Raw genomic sequence first — 20,424 nt, 5'->3', positions numbered from 1 at the left:
CATTCTATTTCAAATTCTTTTCCCATTTAGGTTATTATAAAATATTGAGCAGAGCTCCCTGTGCTATACAGTAGGTCCTTGTTGGTTATCTCTTTTAAATATAAGTGTGTACATGTCAATCCCAAACTCCCAATCTATCCCTCTTCCTCACCCTTCCCCCCTGGTAAGCTCATTCTATAAGTCTGTGAGTCTGTTCCTGTTTTGTAAATAAGTTCAGTTTTATATATATATATATATATATATATATATATATATACATATACATATATATATTTTTTAGATTCTGCATGTAAGTGATATCATATGATATTTGTTGTTCTCTGTCTGACTTACTTTGCTTAGTATGATAATCTCTAGGTCCATCCATGCTGCTGCAAATGGCATTATTTCATTCTTTTTATGGCTGAGTAATATTCCATTGTATATATGTACCACATCATCTTTATCCATTCATCTGTCAGTGACCATTTAGGTTGCTTCCATGTCTTGGCTATTGTAAATAGTGCTGCAATGAACACTGGGGTGCATGTATCTTTTCGAATTATGGTTTTCTCCAGATATATGCCCAGGAGTGGGATTGCTGGGTCATATGTTAGTTCTATTTTTAGTGTTTTAAGGAACCTCCATACTGTTCTCCATTGTGACTGCACCAAATTACATTCCCACAAACAGTATAGGAGGGTTCCCTTTTCTCCACACCCTCTCCAGCATTTATTGCTTGTAGACTTTTTGATGATGGCCATTCTGACTGGTGTGAGGTGATATCTCATTGTAGTTTTGATTTGCACTTCTCTCGTAATTAGCGATGTTGAGCATCTTTTCATGTGCCTGATGGCCATGTGTGTGTCTTGTTTGGAGAAATGTCTATTTAGGTCTTCTTCCCATTGTTTGATTGGGTTGTTTGCTTTTTTTGATACTAAGCTGCATGAGCTGTTTGTAAGTTTTGGAGATTAATCCCTTGTCGGTCGCATTGTTTGCAAATATTTTCTCCCATTCTGTGGGTTGTCTTTTCATTTTGTTTCCTTCTCAGTCAGGGTGTGCAGGTTTGACCCAGCCAGCCAGCTCAGCCTAATCAACACTGGTAATTATGGGGTGACACTTCACAGTCAGATCATTCTAACATCAAAAATGAATAAAATTCAAAAGCCATTGTCAAGAGCAAATTTGGTGATGGGTTAATAATAGAAAATGGGTACCTTCTAGTCTTGAGTAACTTTTAGTCTAGACTATTTCCCAGTCTCCATCTCAATATCTATTTCTGTAGGAAATAGCTATACTGTAGGGTGCTATGACATGCCACTCCCATCCACCTTCAGGACTGAGGGCCTCATTCCTTCAGCTAGTGGGACTGCAGGCAGAGGTCATGGCTGATAACTGTCAGCTAACTTACACCAGGAACTAGCCTAGGGCTGGAGAGAGCTGCCCTGCCCCAAGTCACATCCCTACCAGGAGGGTAGCTAATGACTGGTCCATTTCACTCCCCAAAATTAGACCACTCCCCAATAAATTCCCTACACACTCCTTCTCAGAGTCTGCTTCCTGGGGAGCCTGACCCAAGATAGATATGTAGGACAGATACTATTATCCCCACTATAAAAATATAGGACTGGAAGTTCAGATCAGACACTCATCATATTTGTTGTTTAATTATGTCTCTCTCCCACTCCAGTCAACAACCTTCAGAATCACTGAAACACTTTATCAAAATTCATACGCCCAGGGTCATACCCAGCTCTGTTGACTCTGGACTGCAGTCTCAGTGAATATGTTTTGAAAAGCTTTCCAGGTGACTCTGACGGATGTCCTTCTTTGAGAACACCTGGGAAGAAAGGTTCAGTGTTTCTTACTCATTATTTTCCCCCAGCACCTAAGACAATGCCAGGCATATGGCAGCACTCAATAAATGTTAAGTTAATGAATGGATTCCCCGAAGTCATAGATTGGTTCATAACCAAGCCCTGGAACTCCTGACCCATTGCTTTCAATGCTGGAGGGTTCTTTCTGTTTTTTGTTTTTAAACCACACTTTCTTAGCAATATCTTAATCATCACTCCTTTGGCAATTGTTTGTTTAACTTAAAATTCCTCTCGGCAATGGCAACAAAAATAAAACCACAAAAAAAGCTGCATACTAATGGGCCCTCTTAATAATTTTACCGCCAGGTTATATCATACACTCTCCACTGCCATCCCCCGCTTCAGAGTCATCTGTGCTAGAAAGAAGATGGATACGTCTATTAGTCTCTGGTTGTAATGAACACATCCATTATAAAAGCAATAGTAACTGCAATGGGGATTATGTGCTTGGTGAAAACATCTCCAGTGCCTTGTAAACACCTCAGCCTTCTGGCAGCCCCCCTGTGGACCTATTTACTGCCTCTACTATGCAAGGTAGCTACTGTCTAATTATACACAACTGGTTTGGTTAATCTTGTATAATAATAATTAAAAACAATTCATATTTTTTTCTTTTACTCTCTTTATTAACTTTAAACTTTTAAAAAACCTCAGAGGTCCCTGTAGCATCAAAAGCTTATTAGAATATCAAGACTTGCAAGCCTTTTCAAGTGCATATTATTACATTTGTTTTTGTTAACATGACAAGGCCCAAGAGAAACTCAGCAGACTTTTGTAGATCAAAACAAAGGCATTGTGAAAGAAACTGGAGTGCCAGTGCAATGTCACCCATAGTCATAAGGAAAACAGCAGGCCCCAGGAGCCTCTCTCTGCAACAGGCCAGGTAGGCAGGGCACATCTGGGGAGAAAACAGGCAGCTGGGAGAGCGCCCTATGCTGACTGCCTGGAGCCCATGGCCCTTGGGGACTGTCCTCAGGGAGGCCTCCTGGGCTCCAGGGGCTTCTGGCTACCTTGGCTACCTGGCCCGTGGAGCCCTAGTGTCGGATCCAGCCTGTGGAAGGGAGGCCGCAGGCTGCTGGAATATCAAAGCGAACAGGTGAAGGAGGCAGCTGATGGGCTTGTGGGAAAATTAAAAAGTGAATCTTACACATCAACACATAAACGCATGTGCACCTTCTGGGAACGTGTAGGCAATGAACGGTCTACAGCCTCTCCCTGGGCCTGCTCTCCAGGCCACAGGATCCGGGCTCCGCTTCCCTGATCTTCTTCCCCTTTGGAAACTGCCCTTTGCCTTATTTCATCTCCTTCGAGGCTTGGGAGCTGGGGAGTTGGGGCTGAGTTGTGTACACAGGTAAGACTAGTTACTAGTTCCCGAAGCGGTCCCTTCTTATTCCCCAACCAAGAAAGAAATCCATATGTTCTGTGGAGTATCCGAGCATTAGACCGAGATGGTTGGTGTGGTGGGGAACTGAAAGATCCCCTGCTTTACCCAGACTCACTAATTAGCACTAAGTAATTTTAATTGGCCTCAAGAAGCAGAGGAGAGTGTAAATCCACATAGGCCACACACAGGCAATTGCTATTCTTACCCGAGCAGTAATGTTACCTATTTGAGCACCTTCCGGGGTCAGGCACTGCGCTGGGTGTTTTACAAATGGGTAACCTCCCACTCGAGGTAGGGAACCCATATGTTACTCAAATCCAAATACCCAGTACAGTGACTGCACTTAGTACATATTTATTGAATGGATTAACTCATTTATAATCTTTACGATAACTTCACAGGAGGAGTTCATGTTCCCGTTTAGCAGATGTAGAAAGTGAAGCTTGGCAATTTGCCCGAGTCCCTGCTTTAAATGCTTTCTTCCCTTGGCTTTCATGTCACTGTACTCTCTTGGTTTCCATCCTCCCCCTCCTTTACCCATTCCTCCTCTCCTCCCTGATCTCTTAATTTTGGAGTACCTTCTTTTCTAAATTTACTCCATTGGAAATCTCATTGAACCCCATGGCTTGAAATACAGCTCCCTCATTTCTATTTCCAGCCCAGACGTCTCTCCCACACTCCAGACTTGTATCTCCAACTGCTGTTCAGCATCTCTCTTCTCAGTTTGGAGGTCTTTTAGATATTTCAATATCTCAACGTGCTGAATATTAAAGTCCGGATTCTCCTTCACCAGATCTACTTTGCGTGATGCCCTCCCCAACCCAGTGATGGCAACTCCACCCTTCTTGTGGCTCAGGCCAAAAACAATGACACCATCCCTGGCTCCTCTTCTCTTGTACCCTGTCCATCCTCTATCTTCACCCAGCCTCTGTAGTCAGTCCTCCAATCTCTTGCCTGATTTATTGTGACACCTGCTGTTCTCCCTGCATCTAGGTTTGCCCCCCTAATACTGCAGCTGGATCATGCCAGTTCTTTGCTCAAAATCCTACAACACACACCATTTCACTCAGAGTAAGAAAAAATTCAAAATCTTTGAACAACCTGCAGTGCCCAACATGACGTACTACCCTCCCTTACCTGCTGGATCTCCTCTTTTTTAAATTCTCCCCTCATTCCTTCAACTCTACCCATCCTGTCTCCCACCTTTGTTCTAGCTGTTCCCTCTGCCTGAAGTATGCTTCCCCCAGAAATTCACAAGGCTAACTAACATAACTTAAATCCTTGTGCAGATCATACTTTCTCCATGAGGCCTCTAGGACACTGCAGCTTAGTCAATGAGATAAATACACAAATTGAAGTGTATAGGAATTTTTAATGGCAGCTTGTCATTATTGCAACATCCGTGCATGGGGTCTCTTGAACAGGGTGCAGGGCAGCCCGGGTACTGTTGCTCTTGGGGGTGAGTCACGTGTGGTGTGAGCTTGCTCCCTAGTCACGCACAGTAGATGCATGCGCTGGCCTGCAACAGATTAGAACTTAAAAGCTACTTCCCTGTCTGTTCTAGAGAGCACATGAGCATTGAGGAGACTGTTCAGTGTTAAGCTGAGACGTCAGGCTGGGAAAGAATTCTCTCCATTGTCTCCAGCTGACCTGACAATTTCAAGCACCTACAGGTTTGTTTCTCCTTTCTTCTCTCATCTTATCCAGGACTTTTATTCTGTTTTCCCCCTAGAAGGTTGTATGTGATCCACTCAGTTAACTTGGAGAGAGAAGGGGGAGAGGTAGAGCTGGAGAGACAAAGAACACAGCTGCCGAGCTTAACAGCTGCTGCTTCTGTCACTAAAACTGGGAATTAACTGAATTGGAGAGGTTGGATAGAATTAGCAAGCTGTTGGATGGATCCGCTGGGAACTGGCTCCCTTCGAGCCGTGGGGATGGGGATTTGGGGAGGAGGCCTGGGGTGGGAAGCTCCCTGAAGACCCCATGGGTGAGCACTCATCCTGGTTCAGCCGAAGCTGCAATCAACTCCCCCCCGAGCTCAGTGGGATCGGTTTCCCCAGCTTTGCCCCCTGTCAGAATCATCACCTACCTTCCCCCACAGCAGACATTTTCCTCCTTGCCTTTCTATCACCTGTGGTAAAGTAGTTATCTTGATCAGGGAAGCATGAAGAGCTCTGACATTTTAATTATCATGTCTCCTTGAACAACAAGAATAAGAGGAAAAACAAATCCCCTAAGAGTTACCTGCTGGAGAGCTTTGCCAGGTCTTGTTTTACCCTACCTCTTGTTGTGTAGTTAAGCAGGTTCTGGGCTGGGAGTTACAGAAAGGGAGCTGAGGAAAATGCAAGGCCATGTGTGGCCTGCAGAGCAGAGCTGAGATGGACCCCAGGAGGCTGGGTGTGCAGTGGTGTGAAGAGCATAGCGCCATCTTGGCTCCCTTCCTGAGCTCTTGTGTGGATTATAAGCAATTTGCGTGATTTCTCTTTGCCTCTGTTTCCTAGTCTGAAAATGGGCCTAATACCAGTATCACTAGATGGATGTGAGGATTAAATGATGCACAAAATATACACAAGGCGCTCATATATGTAAGAGCTAGATGCCTCATAAGTGCTCAAACAGTAGGCAGTGGTAGCAGGCACTTTTAGTGAGTTATGTTTATTTGGATTTCACCAATTTCTGGACACCTTTTACTCTCTTCCTCCCTCAGTGTGGTGGGCAGAATAAGGCTCTCCTTCTCCTCCCAAGAGGTCTACAGCCTAATCCCTGAAACCTGTGAATATTATGTTACACTGCAAAGGGAAATTAAGGTTGCAGCTGAAATTAAGATTGCTAATCAACGAGGGTCATCGAAAGTGGAAGAGGGAGGTAGAAGAGAAGGTCAGAGGGACACAGTGTGAGGACTCAACCCCCTCTGCTGGCTTTGAAAATGGAAGAGAGAGGTCATGGTGTAGCAAGGAACGCAGGCAGTCCCAAGAAGCTGGAAAAAGGCAGGAAAGGGATTCTTCCCTAGAGCTTCCAGAAGGCATGCAGTCCTGCCAATGCCTTGGTTTCAGCCCCATGAAACCCATTTCCAACTTCGGGCCTCCATAACCGTAAGATAATCACTCTGTGTTGTTTTCAGCCACTAGATTTGCGGTCATATGTTATAGCAGCAATAGGAAACTAAAACACATCTCACTCTGTCTGGTATTTATAGAGCTGCACGAAGGCCAGGTTCTTATTTGATAGTCACTGAGCGTTCAGCACATGCTCGCTGAGCTCCTGCTATGTATATAGCATTGTTCTAGGGTCTTAGGAAGAATGGAAGGAATGCAAGACTCTGTCTGCTAGGACTTACCATCTAATTAGAGAAAATAAACACGTACATATGAAATTTATGATACAAAGTGGATGAAGAACTATAGGAAAGAAGGGGGTGCTCACTATGGGGAAATGGGTTTGAAGGTCTGTCTAGGATCTGGATATCTCACAGACTTGACATTCATATGAAAGAATGATGCATGTTCATGATGTACATATGAAAGAATGCAGCTGGTTTGACTTTCTGCCTTTATGAATGGTAGAGATAGACAATGGGTAGAAGTGAGAATGTGTCCTAACTGTATTTCTTCTTAGCTGTCAACCCTAAGATACATCACTTTATCCTCTTCATCTATGAAACGTGAAATATACCCAGAGGGATTTTGTATGGATTGAGCATGACGTGACCTATGAAAGACTTTGTAAATTGTAAGCAATACATAAAAATAAGCTTTTTTCCTCTGATCTCTTTTGTAAAAGTTGGTAGCCTATATACCATCTTCAATAGTTAAGCATTAAAAACTAATGCAAGCAACTTTTGGCTGAATCCAGAGACTGTCAGATAAAGATTTAGGGGTGCTTTTGGAAAACGGTTAATTACAAATGAATAGCTCCTTTCCTATAGCCGGGCATCTCTGTAAACACCAGAAGAGGGCAGCTTCTGGAAGAGCACTTTTGGGAAGCAGGAACTATATTCAATATCCTGTAATAAACCACAGTGGAAAAGAATATGAAAAAGAATACACATATATATAAAAGTGAATATATATATAACTGAATTACTTTGCTGTACAACAGAAATTAACAAAACATCGTAAATCAACTCTACTTCAATAAAATAACATTTTTTAAAGAAGAAACCATTTGCTCGGGATCACAGGGTAAGAAATGCACAGCATATGGCAGGAAAAGGAAAGACATTCCTGATTCTGTCTAGTTATAAGAGACCAACTTCATGAATTCTGGGACTTCAGGATAGCATTCACTGTGCATAAAAGCTCTCTGGGGGTGCAAGGATGTATATGGTATAAGAGCAACAGGTTGCTTTTGACAAGAAAGTACACAGAAACCCCCAGGGACTTGACTCCAAGGCAGTGTCTAGTCTGACATTTGTTTCTAATTTTCTCTGGTCTGAGACCGGACAGCTCCACGGGCCAGCAGTCATCCTCGGACCTTCCGGGTGGTCCCAGCCCACCCCGCAAGGTCATCATGAGAAGCAAATGAGCTGAGGCTGCAGAAGAGCTTTGCAAACTGGAAAGCAGCACCTCTCAAAGTGTGATTCCAGGCCAGCAGCAGTAGCATCACCTGTTAGAGATGCACATCCTCAGTTTCCACCCCACACCACCGAGTCAGAAACTCTGGCGGTGGGATCAAGCACTCTGTGTTTCAACAAGCCCTCCAGGGGACGCTGATGCCTGATGGTGGTTTTAGAGCCACCACTGTCCACTTATAGCATTATTTCTTTTCCATTGGGTGTCCTGGAACCTCTGCCTTGGAATATAGGACTCTTACCTCTGGGCTCCCAGTTAGGAGAACTAGCAGTCCTGGTTTGTCTGGTATTGTCCCAGTTTTACCAGGAAAATCAGGTGCTTGGCCTCCCTAGAAATGACGTCTCCACGCTGTGTCTGTAGCACACCGCCCCCTCTCCTGCTGGCTGCGCCATCCACCCTCAGCACCACAACCCAAGGTCTGACCTTTACTGAGCCTGTTCTTGCCTACTGAATATCTTCCAGCCAGTGGAAGGCAAGAAATGGGCTTAGCATGAGGCAGAACTGATTCAGTGCCAGCTCCATCCATTTGTTTGTTCATTCGTTTCTTTCTTCTAAATTTATTTATTTAATTTTATTTTTGGCTGTGTTGGGTCTTTGTTGCTGCACAGGGGCTTTCTCTAGTTGGGGTGAGCGGGGGCTACTCTTCGCTGCAGTGCGCTGGCCTCTTATTGCGGTGGCTTCTCCTGTTGTAGAGCACGGGCTCTAGGCACACGGGCTTCAGTAGTTGCAACATGAGGGCTCAGTAGTTGTGGCCCACGGGCTCTAGAGCGCAGGCTCAGTAGTTGTGGCGCACGGGCTTAGTGGCTCTGCGGCATGTGGGATCTTCCCGGACCGGGGCACGAACCCGTGTCCCCTGCATTGGCAGGCGGATTCTCAACCACTGCGCCACCAGAGAAGTCCCCATTTGTTTCTTTTTTTCTGTACTCATACAACAAACACTGGGCAAGATGTTAAGGGTACAGAAATTGAGAGCTTGGCAATTTACTTAACCAGCTGTGTCTGAGCTTTCCCCTCTGAAATTACAACAAAAATCCTAGCAACCTCTTCACAGGGCTGTGAGGATAAGAGAAACCATAGATAAAAAGCATGTAGCTCAGGTCTGGCACACTCAACAAATGCTTGCTCCTTTTCACATTATGTCTCTCCTCTCCGGTTCCTCCTGCTTTGTCACCACAGTCCAGCACTGATTATGTCACTCTGCAACCCAAAGAGCTCTCATTTATTTATACGAGTGCCTACTCCTCCACCCTGCTTGCCGGTCTTCTCTGTGCCTCAGACACACCCTATAAACTCACTGATCCTTAAATGCTCCTCCAATTTCTGTCTCCTCCTTTTGGAACACATCCCTTGCCTCATTTTTCCTGTGAAAACCTCCACAAAGCACTTTCAATGTCAATTACTGCACGAAGCCCTTCTTGATCTCCTTAAGTGAACAATGAATATAGCCCTTATCCTATCCCATCTTCTATCTTTTCATGTTTTTGGAGAATATGTTATGCTTATTCCAGCATCCTTGCAGGACCTGGCGGAGAGTAGGGGCTATATACAAACCTTGGGGTGGCAAACACACTAAGCTGTCCTCTTCAGGTGACATGAAAAGCCCAATGGCAGAGAAGGGTACAGGGCCCTGTGAAAAGCGCAATGGCAGACACCAGGCTCGTCTTCAGAGGAGCAGGGAAGGCTCCTAGATGAGGGCGCCTAAGGCCGGGTAGAATTTTGCCAGGTGAAGGGTATTGGGTCACGTGTTCCATAAAGTCAGAGTCAACTCAAGTGCCTACAGCTGTGAGGAAGGTAACACAAGTGACTGCAACAGGCAAGGTGTGAGAAACGCTGCAGACAGAATGCGCACACTGTCTAAAAGTCTAAAGGGGGCAGGGCTCCAGCCCAGCATTTCCTGGTAGGAACGTGTGCTCTTTGTTGTCGGGTTGTCCACTTTTGTAAGAGGAGCCAGAACTTCTGCTTAGTTTCCCGCAACAGACGTCCTTTCCCAACCGCACCTCTGCCCCCATGGCTCCACTACCTGCTCCCTTGACACTGGTTATGGGGATTGGTGTGGTTCTCCACAGATTTCTCTAAAAGGATTTACTCCGATACCACAAGGAACTGGTGCATACAAGGGATTTCATTGCCAAGGGACTGTAAGCATCTCAGTTTTCCTTATTACTTGTGATAATGACATATTTATTTCTTGATTGTGGCAAACGATACGGTGGCTTTTGTGATCCTGGTATATGTACCGAGGAATAGGCATATTTAATTTAAATACCTAAATTTTAAGATGAAGATGAGGTTAGGCGAACTCTTTTCCAAGCAACACTGTGTTTTAAAAGGTGGTACTATTACTAAAGATAGAACTATTGCTAAGATTTAATTTCTCAAATTTTCACCTTTAATCTTGCTTTGTTTCAAAAGTGACATTTTGGGAGAATTAAAACTTACTTTAAAATGTACCTTGCATGCACAAACATACACTCACAAACTTGTGTATGAAGAGATGATGGGGTCTATTTGCCTGAGATTATTTTCTACTCTGTTATTTTGATTGGCTTGTCTTGCTATCCAAGGAAACAATCAGCACCTTATGTTTATTAAGTGATTAAAATGACTCCGTAATAGAACTAGTACAATTTTCACCTTGATGGCTATGAGTATTAATTAATGTAATTTTTGAAAAGTATGAAAATTTTTGTCAGAAAAATATTACAAAAGGATGTTTATCCCCATGAAAATTTTAGGCTATGTTGATTGAAATAGTCAGAAACCATGTAAGGCTTATACAAATAAAAGAGTTGCTTTAAATTCTGATCTGTTTATTGTTTTCCGCTAAATTGCTTCTCTACAGAGAATGCTACTGACAAAAAGGTGAAGATAGGCCAAGAAGCACTGTGGAAATTTATAAAAGTCCAGAGTGATCCTCTTAATAGAAGGTATCCTCTATGTGTTCAGGATTTCTAAAGTGAATGAATCCAGTGTTGTATAAATGGCTCCCATGCAGTCTTTAGCTTCATAAGAATTTCCTCATAGCAAATAGTTTCAGATTATTTTAGTGAAATTGTCACTCATGAATCGAATTTGAACTAGATAACTCCCAGGTAGAAAAAAAAGGCAGGTTATTTTGAAGGACAGGGAAAAAAACCACCAAACCAGCTGTAAGCCACAATTACTTCTCTCTAGTTTTGAAAGATTTTTCAGCTTTTTAAGAAAAGAGAATTAGCATAAAGTATTTCCTGGGCATCTCTTAAGGCTGAAAACTGAAGAAAATTGAAATAATGGCCCTCGTGTTTGGCTTCCTTCCTCCATAACTGAAAACTCTTCCATATGTTTGCTGTCTCATCCCTCCTCACCCTCCACTCCATCTCTTTTTGATTTCCGGAATGGCTGATCTTGTTTTCCTGTTTCTCCGTTTCGGAGCTATTATTGGAGAACAGCAGGCTGTCCACGGGAATCGCCTCTCTGCTGAAGCAGAGTCTTTCTCCTCGTTTGGCATGTTGTGTCCTTGTGTCAGTGATGAGAACACTAGAATCTCAGGGGCTCCAACCACTTACAAGGGTACAACGTGCATTTTGTCATTCACATCCTGAGGTCTAAATCCCTCTTCAGATTTCAAACGATTGAAAAAAAAAGAAGCAGTTCTTTGGCTGTGGGCAGCAACAAATGTGGCTCTGTGCAGGAGCCGGGAGAAAGCACCAGACCTCAGCAGGGCCACTAATTACCGTTAGCAATAATGCATTGACCGTATGCTTCTTCGGGCTTAGAAAAATGGACATGCCATTCAGGCAACAGCTCAGACTTAGTTGAGTACAGGGAGGTGACCGTGCCTGAGCACCTGGCTCAAATTAGAGCTTGTTAAGGGGCATCTGGGAACCACATTGAATGGACTTGCCTCATACCAGGAATGATTTAATGCTGAGACCCATTTGAACCAGAACGGTGAAATTCTGAAATTTCACCCAGAATCAAGACATGCATTAGAATTTAAAACCCTATCAAACTCACTATGTAAACTCCTTTGTGAGAGCAAAGACCATCCCTACAGCTTGACCTTCCCATTGCACTCTAGACTCAGGTGTAATTCATACATCTAAAAGCAAACTGTTTAAATGCTATACTCCAGCATTCTTCTGTACCTATCGCCTACTAACTTTTCTAGTTAGTTGATTTTCTTTGCTCCATTGTGTTCACCTCTGCTCTTAGATTTGGTGTTCTCTTTCCTCTGTTTAAAACTGGGTTCTCGGGCTTCCCTGGTGGCTCAGTGGTTGAGAGTCTGCCTGCCGATGTAGGGGACACGGGTTCGTGCCCCGGTCCGGGAAGATCCCACATGCCGCGGAGCGGCTGGGCCCGTGAGCCATGGCCGCTGAGCCTGCGCGTCCGGAGCCTGTGCTCTGCAACGGGAGAGGCCACAACAGGGAGAGGCCACAGCAGTGAGAGGCCCGCGTACCGCCAAAAAAAAAAAAAAAAAAAACTGGGTTCTCCTGGAATGATCTCGAGTCAGTCATTTCTACCTTAGTGAGAATTAGATTGTACGTGTGTGTGTGTGTGTGCACGCATCACTTTTCTCATGTATTTCTGCTTATGTGCAATAAGTTTAGCCCGCAAAGGTAAACTTTAATGATAAGAAGGTCTAACATTTGAACAAGACTGGAGCGAACTTAGATGAGTCATAAGCATTTTAGTTCTCTCCCCGCAGCCATTCTCAGTTAGGGGCCTGACATCTTCTTCTCTTGGTGCAATAGCCTTGAGTGGCCAGTCATTAGTGTGAAGGCTCTCCTGCTATTTCCAGCTAAACATTTAGAAGTTCTATTTCTTACATCCTCCATAGAAATCCTCTTCCCTGCAATGTACAAGTTAGGTAACTTATGCTCTTCAAAAGCACAGAATAAAACTTAAAGAGGCCTGAAGGTCAAGGAGCTAAGATTCACAAACTTCTTCACCTGCCTTTGTAACATGTGGGTTGCCATGGTGATGGGAGGATGGGACTTAGGAAAAGATGAGATGCTATAAAACTTTTGTGAATATGTCCTCCTCTGAGTCCAGCCTAGACCAAGAAATTGCTTGATTCTCATTATGTGATGAAGGGTAAACACACCTGGATTCTTTCTCTTATCACCTGTGCCTTCTCCATGCTTCCCTGAGACCTTAATAGGAGCAGCAGTACTAGAGGATGGTGTTTCTGCAGTTTGCATTTTGAGTCTTATTTTTAACTGTGGAATGAAAGACTATTGGAATTTCAGGCCTCATCAAGAGTGTGGATGATTTTGGTAAGGGTCATGGAAGACAACGTGTGCTTGAGGTTGTTTTGTAAAATGGGTAAGGTAGACCTTTTTGCTCCATCCTCAGGATCCATAACAAGAGGAGAGGGGAAAGAATGAGTCTTTCCTTGCATTTTCCTAATAAATTCAGAAATAAGGCCTTTTGAAATATTTCGCATTGACTAAGCACTCTCAGTTGAGGGCCACATACCTCTTATGTAAAGAAAGGTGGCGAGAGCCTCAAGTCACCATGTCTTTGAACACTTGTTTACAGACACTCTAGGTTTACAAGGGAAACTAAGCAGATGCACATGTTTCATGACTAGAGAAAATTGGTCCCACAGCCTCCATGGAGCCCCTGGCCCTGGAGAGCTGGGCAGGGGGGTTGCCCAAGGCCGGTGGCTCAAGTCTGTCACTTAGAACTTCTTACTAGTGTTGCCCCTCCAATTCTTACTAGTCAGAAGGCAAGAAAAGGCAGAAAATGGTAGATACAAAAGCAAGAGAGAGCAGTCTTCCCCCTAAAGACTAGAGCATGTGGCCTCTGCCACCCACTCCATGGGTCCTAGTACCTGAAGCCCTCCTTGGACCCACTGGGCTCTCTACAGGAGAGAAGCAGTCTTCCCACAAGCTGGAAGAGGCCTGGTTTCATTCATCACACCACTGTGTGAGAGGGGACAGAACCACTGAGGAAGAGAGACAAACATGCCCATAGAGAAAATCTAAAGAGGGTATTTGTTTAGACAGAAGAGGTTTAAACTTCTTCGTCTGCTTGAGTGTCCCACAGTCCGAGACTAATGGCCCAGTAGTTTCTGTGGTCTTGACCCATAGCCCTGTTCTTCCTCCTTCTCTTCCTCAGAACTCCCCCTGGACTAGGGCCATTTCATAAACCCCAATGCTTACATGGTCTAAGCAAGTAATGTCAACATATGAAAGAGGCCAAGTAGGGACTGCGGGGAATTGAAGGACACAATGGGAATAGTTACTCAATTCCAGGTGATGGTTGCCATAAGAAAATGTATTGCCAACTTCCTGATTTTTTTGTTGTTTTGTTTGTTTTTGTTTTTGTTTTTTTTGTGGTATGCGGGCCTCTTACTGTCGTGGCCTCTCCCGTTGCGGAGCACAGGCTCTGGACGCGCAGGCTCAGTGGCCATGGCTCACGGGCCCAGCCACTCCGCGGCATGTGGGATCTTCCTGGACCAGGGCACGAACCCGTGTCCCCTGCATTGGCAGGCAGACTCTCAACCACTGCGCTACCAGGGCAGCCCAACTTCCTGATTTTTTAAATGAAGCTAACTGGGAATTCAGATTTTTATGTGAATCTCTTGTTCTTAGAATGCTAGTTCAGTTTTTACAGAAACAAAAAGCTTTATACCAGATGTAGCCTGTGGATGCCAGTTACCCATCTTCACCCCGAGGCTTAGACATTAAAACAACATTTTCCAAGATTAATCATAACGAGTGTTATATGAAAAAGCATGTTTGGGAAATTCAAGATAGAGTGAGTCACTCACACATGGTGAAGGCCATGCAGTAGCTTATACTTTAGGACGCTCAAACATAAGAGGAGGACAGTCTCAAAAGAATATGTCTCGAATCCAATTGTTTCTTCCTACCTTCCTACCTTGGTCCAAGCCATCATCATCTCTTCCTTGCATCACTGCAGTAACCTCCTAAAGCATCTGCCTGTGTCTATAACTGCCCCTTATCTTAACACTGCAATCAGAGACATCATTTCAAAACATGTCAGATCATGTCCTTCCTCTGCTCAAAACACTGCAATGGCTCCCATTTCACTTGGACTAAAAGCCAAAGCCCTTACAATGGTCTACAAGGTCCTTGGTGCTCTGGCCCCATTCTTCTCTGACCTAATTTGCTACTATTCTCTCCTTTGCTCATTCTGCTCATGTACCTCCCAACGTTGGGCTTTTACACTGGCTGTTGCCACTACCTTAAATACTCTTCCCCCTAATATCCATATACCCCCTTTAATGAAGAAGCTTGCCCTGACTAGTCAATTTAAAATTGTCATTCACTTCCAGCCCTGGCATTCCCTATCCCTTTTACTCTGTTTTACTTTTTCTTTCCATCCATAGCACACGTCCCTTCCATCATAATATATAATTTACTTGTTATGAATATTGTTTATTGATTATCTTCTCCCACTGGAATGTAAGCTCAATGAGGGCAGAAATGTTTGTTCTATTCACTGATATATTTCTGGTACGTAGCCACAAAGTACAGTAGGAGCACTCACTGTATCTTTGTTGTGACTTAATGAATGAACAGAATTATGCATGGAAACCTATCTCTGCAGAAGCCCCAGTGTCCTAACAGGCTGTAATTCTGTAAAGGATAACCGGCGCAGCCCGAGTCCTGTTTTGTGGCTGGATTGAATCTGGAGATTCAGTGGCTTATAATGTGTCAGCGATCACTCAGAATGAGTGTTGAGAGAAAACCACAGGCTCCTTGAGTTTTGCTTTCGTGAAGGTGCTACGAGAGCACACAAGCCTGGAAGTTGTCTGTCTGAAACAGCATATAAGGGGCAGAGTCCCACACTTCCCCTGCCTCTCTGAATTCTGGTCTGAGATGACGTCTCCTTGGCAAAGACGTAGTCCCCACAGCCCTGACTAATGTTCCATTAAGACCTTGAGGCAGCAAAACCATTTCTCCCTGGAGCTCGGATTGAGCCCTGGCAGAGAGACAGACCATCCATCCCTGTGTGCTGGCAACTGGCCTCTTCTCAACATCTGTTCCTTTCATTTTTCCTGTTACCACACACACACCGATTAATTTTTAACTCCATTAACTCATGCTTCCTGCCACACCACCCACCATCCTCGCTCTCTTCTCAGTGATCTTCCTTCAGACCCACTCACAGGAGAGGGCGCGTTCTCGAGACATGATCCCAAGTGAACCTGACTGAGAGAGTTGATGTATCAGTGAAATCTTATTTCAACCTTAGCCCCACACACGTTTTAAATGAAAACTGCACACAGCACAAGACACTACATAGCTTACTGTCAGGACTTTTAATTTGAAAACACAAATTGCTTACCATGCAGGGAGGTCCTAATCCTGTCAAAAACTCCCTTTCCATCACCTACAGCTTAGTTCTACCTAGAGGAAGCCTGGGTTTGATGACTTCTCAGGGGAGAGCCTGAAAGCCAGCCAGAGGCTACAAAGCTCAGAAAGGAGTTTGCAAGGAGCTGACCTCTGAGAACTATGGACAGTCCTTAGTTACCTTGACAGATGAGGCTCGAGAGGACAGCTTTCAGCCTCTGGAGCTCCTGAGAATTAGGAAAGGAACCAGATTGAATCACTTTAGTGGCCTAATGGGAGAAAGGCTCAAGAGCTTCAAGGTTGGCCTGGGTTGTGTCTTCCAGCTGGGCTGGTCTCACATTCTCCCCAGTTTTGATCACATTTAATCCTTCCTCCAGGGCTTTGCTCACTTTATGCTTCCATCTTCCAACCCAGTTCCATCCATCTTAAAAGCCAGTCATATTCTCCCTCTTTCGTGGACCCTTCCTGACTACCCTAGTCCAATAAATCCAACACCTGGAGATTGCCTTCAACCTCTAATCCCCTTGACACACAGTTTAGCATTCCATTGCTTTGGGTTATTTCCTACGTATCGATTCTTTCTCCTCCCTTATCAAGTAATATTCTCCATAATTCAATGCTGTTGCCATAATACTAAAGTGAGGACCTCAGAGAGGCCCAGGCTAACCAGGATAGCGTGACATAAAGGAATTGTGGTGTGGTTCCCATGTGGAGAATAATGATATCCACGTTGGAGACATGTACCCCAAGGGTTTCACAAGATGATCCACTCAAGTAAAGGAAGACAGTATTAGAACTTCTATTTACATTTACTTTTCAGTTTCATCCTCTTAAGATTTTTATTGAGAGTATAATTTTTATCATACATGTATTATATTAGTACAGTAGTATAGGTGCATGTAATTTATAATTAATACACATAAATTGGAGGGGAGAGACCAAAGTTATTTTAGAAGTAGGTGTGCAGTCAAAAAACCTTTGAGAGTACTGGCATAGAAGTGCAAACAGAAAAATAACTACCTTGATCTGTCCACATATTTCTGAATACAATGAAAGAGATAATCTGACTTCAAAAGGAACCAGTCTGATGTAGCATCATAAAGTGTAACCCCAAACCATTGACATTTCTTGCTATGATAAGTGCTGTGACTTTTTTTTTTTAATCTTTATTGGAGTATAAAAGCTTCACAACACTGTGTTAGTTTCTTTTGTACAACAAAATGAATCAGCCATACGCATACATATAACCCCATATCCTCTCCCTCTTCAGCCTCCCTCCCACCCTCCCTATCCCACCTTTCTAGGTCATTGCAAAGCACTGAGCTGATCTCCATGTGCTATGCTGCTGCTTCCCACTAGCTAACTATTTTACATAGGGTAGTGTATATATGTCGATTCTACTCTCACTTTGCCCCAGCTTCCGCCTACCCAACCCCCCCACCCTGTGTGCTCAAGTCCATTCCCTATGTCTATGTCTTTATTCTTGCCCTGCCACTAGGTTCATCAGTACCTTTTTTTTTTTTTTTAGATTCCATATATATGTGTTGGAATACGGTATTTATTTTTCTCTTTCTGACTTACTTCACTCTGTATGAGAGACTCTAGGTCCATCCACCTCACTACAAATAACTCAATTGCATTTCTTTTTATGGCTGAGTAATATTCCATTCTATATATGTACCACATCTTCTTTATCCACTCATCTGTCGATGGACACTTAGGGTGCTTCCATGTCCTGGCTATTGTAAATAGTGCTGCAGTGAACATTGGGGTACATGTCTCTTTTTGAATTATAGTTTTCTGAGGGTATATGCCCAGTAGTGGGATTGCTGGGTCATATGGTAGTTCTATTTTTAGTTTTTTAAGGAACTTCCATACTATTTTCCATAGTGGTTTTATGAATTTACATTCCCACCAACAGTGCAGGAGGGTTCCCTTTTCTCTACACCCTTTCCAGCATTTATTGTCTCTAGTTTTTTTTTTTTTTTTTTTTTTTTTGCAGTACGCGGGCCTCTCACTGCTGTGGCCTCTCCCGCTGCGGAGCACAGGCTCCAGACACGCAGGCCCAGCGGCCATGGCCCACGGGCCCAGCCGCTCCGCAGCACGTGGGATCCTCCCGGACCGGGGCACGAACCCATGTCCCCTGCATCGGCAGGCGGACTCCCAACCACTGCACCACCAGGGAAGCCCCTGTCTCTAGATTTTTTGATGATGGCCATTCTGACCAGTGTGAGGTGATACCTCATTGTAGTTTTGATTTGCATTTCTCTAATAATTAGTGATGTTGAGCATCTTTTCATGTGCCTCTTGACCATCTGTATGTCTCCTTTGGTGAAATGTCTGTTTAGGTCTTCCACGCATTTTGTAATTGAATTGTTTGTTTTTTTGATATTGAACTCCATGAGCTATTTGCATATTTTGGAGATTAATCCTTTGTCCGTGGTTTCACTTGCAAATATTTTCTCCCATTCTGAGGGCTGTCTTTTTATCTTGTTTATGGTTTCCTTTGCTGTGTAAAAGCTTTTAAGTTTCATTAGGTCCCATTGTTTAGTTTTGTTTTTATTTCCATTACTCTAGGAGGTGGGTCAAAAAAGATCTTGCTGTGATTTATGTCAAAAAGTGTTCTGCCTATGTTTTCCTCTAAGAGTTTTATAGTGCCTGGCCTTACATTTAGGTCTTTAATCCATTTTGCATTTATTTTTGTGTATGGTGTTAGGGAGTGTTCTAATTTCTTTCTTTTACATGTACCTGTCCAGTTTTCCCAGCACCACTTATTGAAGAGACTGTCTTTTCTCCATTGTATATCCTTGCCTCCTTTGTCATAGATAAGTTGACCATAGGTGCGTGGGTTTACCTCTGGGCTTTCTATCCTGTACCATTGATCTATATTTCTATTTTTGTGCCAGTACCATACTGTCTTGATTACTGTAGCTTTGTAGTATAGTCTGAAGTCAGGGAGCCTGATTACTCCAGCTCCGCTTTTCTTTCTCAAGATTGCTTTGGCTATTCGGGGTCTTTTGTGTTTCCATACAAACTGTAAACTTTTTTGTTCTAATTCTGTGAAGACTGCCATTGGTAGTTTGATAGGGATTGCATTGATTCTGTCGATTGCTTTGGGTAGTATAGTCTTTTTCACAATATTGATTCTTCCAATCCCAGAGCATGGTATATTTTTCCATCTGTTTATGTCATCTTTGACTTCTTTCATCAGTGTTTTACAGTTTTCTGAGTACAAGTCTTTCACCTCCTTGGGTAGGTTTTTTCCTAGGTATTTTATTCTTTTTGTTATGATGGTAAATGAGATTGTTTCCTTAATTTCTCTTTCAGATTTTTTGTTGTTAGTGTAGAGGAATGCAGAGGTTTCTGTGCATTAATTTTGTATCCTGCAACCTTACCAAATTCATTGATTAGTTCTAGTAGTTTTCTCATGGCATCTTTAGGATTTTCTATGTATAGTATCATGCCATCTGCAAACAGTGACTGTTTTACTTCTTCTTTTCAGATTTGGGTTCCTTTATTGCTTTTTCTTCTCTGGTTGCTGTGGCTAGGAGTTCCAAAACTATGTTGAATAAGAGCAGCGAGAGTGGACATCCTTGTCTTGTTCCTGATCTTAGTGGAAATGCTTTCAGTTTTTCACCATTGAGAAGGATGCTGGCCGTGCGTTTGTCACATATGGCCTTCGTTATGTTGAGGTAAGTTCCCTCTATGCCTACTTTCTAGAGGGTTTTTATCATAAATGGGTGTTGGATTTTGTCAAAAGCTTTTTCTGCATCTATTGAGATGATCATATGGTTTTTATTCCTTAATTTGTTAATGTGGTGTATCACATTGATTGATTTGTGTATATTGAAGAATCCTTGCATCTTTGGGATAAATTCCACCTGATCATGGTGTATGATCCTATTAATATGTTGTTGGATTCTGTTTGCTAGTATTTTGTTGAGGATTTTTACATCTATGTTCATCCGTGATATTGGTCTATAATTTTCCTTTTTTGTGATATCTTTTTCTGGTTTTGGTATCAGGGTGATGGTGGCTTCATAGAATGAATTTGGGAGTGTTCCTCCCTCTGCAATTTTTTTGGAAGAGTTTCAGAAGGATTGGTGTTAGCTCTTCTCTAAATGTTTGATAGAATTCACCTGGTCCTGGGCTTTTGTTTGGTGGAAGATTTTTAATTACAGTTTCAATTTCATTTCCTGTGGTAGGTCTGTTTATATTTTCTAGTTCTTCTTGGTTCAGTCTTGAAAAATTGTACATTTCCAAGAATTTGTCCATTTCTTCCTGGTTGTCCATTTTATTGGCAT

At 43.3% G+C, this 20,424-nt stretch overlaps 1 long non-coding RNA gene across 1 annotated transcript; it reads left to right on the top strand.

Annotated features, from left to right (window-relative positions):
* Positions 1-2,260: 2,260 nt before the first annotated feature.
* Positions 2,261-19,799, top strand: LOC137220761 (uncharacterized). The gene is made up of 3 exons (XR_010941783.1): positions 2,261-2,390; positions 4,805-4,913; positions 19,623-19,799. It is a non-coding gene; the product is annotated as an uncharacterized lncRNA (long non-coding RNA).
* Positions 19,800-20,424: the final 625 nt, after the last annotated feature.

This window comes from Pseudorca crassidens, chromosome 3 (genome assembly GCF_039906515.1).
Source record: "Pseudorca crassidens isolate mPseCra1 chromosome 3, mPseCra1.hap1, whole genome shotgun sequence".
In the NCBI taxonomy this organism is placed as follows: Eukaryota; Metazoa; Chordata; class Mammalia; order Artiodactyla; family Delphinidae; genus Pseudorca; species Pseudorca crassidens.
The sequence above is the reverse complement of the archived record's forward strand: the minus strand, read 5'-3'. Positions and strand labels throughout refer to the sequence as shown.